General features: G+C 52.4%; 1 long non-coding RNA gene across 1 annotated transcript; it reads left to right on the top strand.

Annotated features, from left to right (window-relative positions):
- The first annotated feature begins 445 nt into the window (after positions 1-445).
- LOC146796376 (uncharacterized) lies at positions 446-1355 on the top strand. Its single transcript, XR_014969928.1, has 3 exons — positions 446-503; positions 918-984; positions 1180-1355. It is a non-coding gene; the product is annotated as an uncharacterized LOC146796376 (long non-coding RNA).
- The last annotated feature ends 4354 nt before the right edge of the window (positions 1356-5709 follow it).

Below are 5709 nucleotides of genomic sequence, written 5' to 3' on the forward strand. Positions count from 1 at the left end.
CCCATCACTACCGCTTTTATTATTTTTCCACATTCCCATGTGTTACCCGTGGCATTTAGTCTGGCCACCTACCCGTTGCCTGTCTTTAATTATATCGCCATGGCAACCAACTCTGTGAGTAAATCAACCCACGAAGAATCATTTCCTGATTCAGACCGGATGCCGATAGTTTCCCCACACCACCTGCTCTAACATGGCCGCCCCTCTATCCCCAACCAATGGGATTGATACAACCGCCCTGGTAACCAATCCCTGTGAGCACACCAACCCACTGAGTATCACTTCCCGAGTCATACCGGATATGGATGGTTGCTCTCTCTACCTGTTCCAACATGGCTGACCCGCTTTACACTCCCCGACCAATGGGCTTGTGATTACCTTAGTCATGTGACACATTCCACACCTCCCGATATCCTTATCTGGCGAACACCGACTCCGTTCGGAACCCATCCCAGGTCCGGCGGTAGGGGTAGGTCTTCCATCCCACGCGTCGTTTGACGCAGGTGAGTGCATCAGGGTTCATCCAAGCCGTCTTCCATAAGGTGAGTTTGAGTATTTTCAAAGGGGGATTCGTGACGCCTCCATGACTTCATTGGCAGCTTGAGCGAGTACGTCCTGCTCTGACTCATCCTCTACCAGGGGCGATGGCGGTCGCCCCCTACTTTGCTCTTGAGTCTCTCGTGGCAACCCGTTACTGACCTCATTGACTACTTTTGGGCAGCGATACACCCTGGCCCCTGAGCATGATGGTCACCATGGCTGCACACCTAATCGCTCATGTTAGCATCTTTTGATATTCAAGGCTGTCATTACCCTCCGACACTGCTCTTACCGCATGGATTGCCGGGCTGACCATGTCACTTTTAATTTCGTCCCTCCCTGGTTTCTTAATTGCTCCTCCCGGTTTTTTACTTCAGGACCCACGTTAGGAGTCCTTTTTTACCCGCCGGAGACTGCTGCAAGATTGCCTTGCTAACGCAAGAGGTGAGTTTACAACCTCCGCTCTGTCTCCGCCCCCAGTCCTGTCTTTTGATTTATTCTGTCCTTCGAGACCTTCCAGTACTCACCCTGAGAGCTTCACCCTATGAGACTCTCGATGATTTCAGCTGAAGTTGTTATGTATGTATTGTTTATCTTTACAGTTTTGTCATGTGTTTTCTGTCTCCAATGTTTCCATAGGTGACTCCTGAGCACCTTTCGGGTATGTAAAACACACATACCTTGTTGTAGATAGTTTATGTTTTCCTGATCCTGACGAATTGCCGTGACCAATTACTGGCTTAAAGGGCAAGAAACATGTTGATCCTTCTGAGAGTAGGGCATACACAACTAGCATCATAATCACTAGTAGCTATCCCCACCTCATTTTCTTTTTAACTAGGCTGTTTACCACTTTATTAAACACATTTCCTGTGGACTAACAGTACCTATTTTATCCGTACACCACATCTACACATTCTAGGGCCCCTTACCCCCACAGCACCCTTCGGCAGGAACAGAAGATCCCCGCCAAAGAGCCCCAATATTGGGAGCCCGTCAGGAATTGCAGCGCCGACCTGACGAGGGGCAGGCTCAAATGATGAAGCATGACACCTAGCTTGCTGAGTGTGTGAGGGCCCTAGTTCCAACTAAAGGGTCTCCCCCCCTTTTTCATGACAGACGAAACTTTTTGCTGTAATCACTATTTGTTCTTAACTGACCTGAGGAACTCTGTACCCTTTTTGTCTTACTAGTCGCTTGGGTATGTACACTGGACCTCGTTAAACTTACCCATCTATCCCTCCTTTTGTTGACGTAGGGGTGAGTTGCCCATACCATAAGTAGTGCTGGCAGGCATGGCACACAGGGATGTGTGTCATGTTGACTCTTCGGTTTTCTCTGCACCAAGACATGCAAGCTCCAATGGCAGTTTGCATGAGCTTGGTGAAGGGTCCCTTAAGGTCACATAATTTGTGCTGCAACCCTTAGGGACCCTCATTAGTCCCAAAGCCCTAGGTACTAGGAGTACCACTTACTAGGGACTTACAGCAATCCTAAAGGGGTGCCAATTGTTGAACGATAGTACAATTCAGGGAAAGAACACTGGTACTGGGGACCTGGTTTCTAGAAGCCCAGTACACACTCAGTCTAAGTTGCACCAGATACTGGGCAAAAGTTGGGGGTAACCATGTCAAAAGGGGCACTTTCCTACAATGTATATGTAACGAAACAATCCTCCTTTTCTAGATGGTGGTTCACAGAGGTCCTTCAAGACAGAGCAGGTTGTGTCCAGTTGGAGTGTCTTCCTAAATTTCCCACCCCAGGATGGATACTTTGAAGTATCTCAAAGGAGCCTCTCCCCAAGCTCATTTCTTCAACATTTTTTGACCAGTACTTTAGGGTTATCCATGGTCGATTTCAAATTGTCCACTCTGTAGCTTTCCAGTGGACCTTTTTAGGGAATCCTAAACCCTTTCATAAAATCTCAATGTATAACAGTGTGCACACACCTGTTTTGCCTGTTTTACCCATGCCTCTAAGTTGGACGCGAGCTTCTCCTCCACCTCCCGGGTAGCAGTGTAAACATTTTAAAATGCTATAAAAGTAAGGGCCATATTCACAAGGAACTATCGCCGACCTAACAGCACTTTATCGCAGCCAAAGTTGCGATAAACTTATCGCCCCAATCACAAGCTGGTGTTAACTGCCTACAGCACCAGTTTACCCGCGATAGCAGCCGCCAAAAACATCGCCAGAGATCACCCCCGCAACTAACGCTAATATGATGCACAGTAGGCGTTCCCGTGCCAAAGGCCGCGACAACACCACTGCACAACATTCACAACGAACAGCCAGAACTGCAATAAGAACACAAAACAGGAGATAAGGCGCGTTAACAGCAGGAAAATAACACCTGCTCTGACCTGGTGCTAAGTCGGACCACAGCCTGCACCACAAAAGGGAGCACAGCCCACAGCCACATCGGAAGGGCAGCAGATGCTATGGAGCCACTGGTCATGCGGCCCGGACACCCAAGAGGGCCACAACAGCCACCGCCGCCACCACCCCAGGACCCCACACAGCACCCGGAACATCCCCCTGCGACTACCACCCAGGCAGCGTCGACAAAGACAGCGGACCCCCAGGAAACACACCAGCCTCACAGACCCAACACCTGACAATGTCATTGCCCAATACAGGCTCAAAAGGACAACCATCGTGCGCATCCTGACCAACAACGCCCAACAGGCTGACGGCACCAACACAGCGGACAACCAACATCCCACCCCACACAAAGCTGCTGGCTGTGCTGCACCTGTTGGCCCCTGGTACCCCCCCCCAACCAACACCCGCCACAGTCGGAGGAGTCACACAGCCAGCCACATCCCAGTCCCTCACACCTGTCCTGGACATCACCATCAGCCTGGTACCCCAGTCCCCATACTTCTAACATAATGCGCAGGATCCGCTGAAGACCAAGCAAGGACCATACGCCATAGCTGGATGCACACACATGTTGGGGGTAATCCACAGCACACGTCCTACCTGTGCCCCCTGGTGACACATGTCTCACATCAATGTGCAGGCAACAACCGAACACCGTGGAACCTCCCCCGATGTTGCCTACAAATTCCCCACCAGTGTGCATGATACCTTCATCCTCCGACAGTCCATCAGCACCCAGCGTTACCAGGATGGCACCAAGGGAAATGCACACTTCCTTGGCAAGTACAAAATGAACACCCCACCCACCTGAACTCCACAACCTTGCAACTCACAACACTGGCAATGCACATGACACAAAATCACAACCAACATGCAAAACAACATGCCCACCCACCAGACACAACAGAACAACTCACAACAGTATCCTGGGCAAGCCCTGAACATGAGCCATCAACGGCATGGCACCCTAGCCACACAATAGCTGAATGTGTGGAGAGGTGGCAACCAGGCATGTGTGGAGGAGGCAAGTGACCCATGAATGGGAAAGTACACAATGCCAAGAGTGGCGGAGATGTGCTGGACAGACTGCAGCATGCGGAACACACCCATATCCATGGCGACATACACCGCTTGTGTATGGAGTGTAGTGGACAGTGGACGCAACCATGTCACCCCAGCCAGTGGGGGAGTTCGCGGAAATGTTGCCTGTTACGTCCCCCCCGTAAGCGTGAAAGGAGTGGGATGGCCCGACATACGCCAGGCCAGCATGGGGGTGTGAATAAAAAGCACGTAGCCCTGGGCGTGGTACAATTCCGGAAGGCCCAACGTCTCTGCCAGGGCGCCACTCACCACCCCACGAGGCCAACGCCATCCTCGTGAGCGGAGTTGCCTGCGATCCTGTGCGCCTGCCGTACCCCCGCCCGCTGGACCCCGAAGCCGTCGGGTCCGCCCCTGCGCAGCCAGGCCACACTGATCACCTTCCAACACCGGCATGTGTCAAGGAGGGCCCACCACGTGCCTGCGCAAGCTCCAAGTCTGAGTGCAGCGTCCTTGGAAGCCTCAGACCATAACGGCCCCCACGACACAGGCCCGCTTTAGACCTTTCTCGTTGACGTACTCTACTGCCGCCTCCGGCCTACACTATGGTCAAGTAGGTCACACATTTGGAACTGAGTCTTGATTACATGATGGCAGAGTACATATGTTCATTGCAGAGTTTACATCAGTGTACTCCCTTCAACGTGGTGCCACCAACTCTGTGTATAGCATCACAACCACACGTGTCTGTGGGCCTTCGCGGACTATTGCCCTCGGCCTACGCTGCGCACGAGCAGGTCACAGAATTGAAACTGAACATCAATTTTTCAACGGCAGATTACATATCTTCGCACGCAAGGAGAGGCGTGAGAGGATGACGCCTTGCAGTCCGGAGGGAATAGCATCATCGTTACGGAGGTGATCGAACACTACCGACAACTGCCCTGTTGTCACTAACTCTGTGCATCGCGAGCCAATGAGAGGTGGCTGTGGGCCCTTGCTGACCTCTGCCCCCGGCCTACACTACGGTCGACTAGGTCACACACACCTTTGAATTCAGCCTCGATTTGTTTATGGACAACTTCATGTCATTATACAGGCCTCATTGCAGACTGCATCCCCTTTCAGCCCCGGTGCCAAGATGTCTATTCCCCGAGACCCATGGTCACTTTCTGGTTGGACTTTGGGGGCGACTGAGTCCATGGACTTGGGGTTTTCGTCGCCATCATGGCGGTGATACTGACTTCATGGCGAAAACGAGGCCGTGGCATTCCACCCCACCATTTGCTGCTTCCGGATAACATCAGACCTTTCGCCTCATGCCCTGGAGGACACCTTCTACTGTCCTCCGCAACACTCCGCAACATACACCCCGGACATTGATGAGGACCAGCTCAGGTCGCATGACCCATCTGACTGCACCGCAAGTCACCGTCCCATGGCAGGGTGCCTGTGCCGGACGCTGTGCATCTGGGACCACTAACTCTGTGCAGCTCACGTCAGGGACCCTGTCTAAATGGATATTGGATGACCTCTGTGATGGTGGTCCTAGGGTCCTCGACACCATGTGCATGTGGCCCTGCGCTGTCCGCTGCCTCAGACCTCAACTGAAGACCACCAGGGCTCACACATCAAATCGAGTCCTGACCGACCCGGACATTGCATCACTGCAGGAGGCACCCACCACCTCTGCCAGGACAACCTCCAACCGCCATCTGCCAGAGTCGAAACGGTGGTCCTGACAAA

This window comes from Triturus cristatus, chromosome 10 (genome assembly GCF_964204655.1).
Source record: "Triturus cristatus chromosome 10, aTriCri1.1, whole genome shotgun sequence".
Lineage (NCBI taxonomy): Eukaryota > Metazoa > Chordata > Amphibia > Caudata > Salamandridae > Triturus > Triturus cristatus.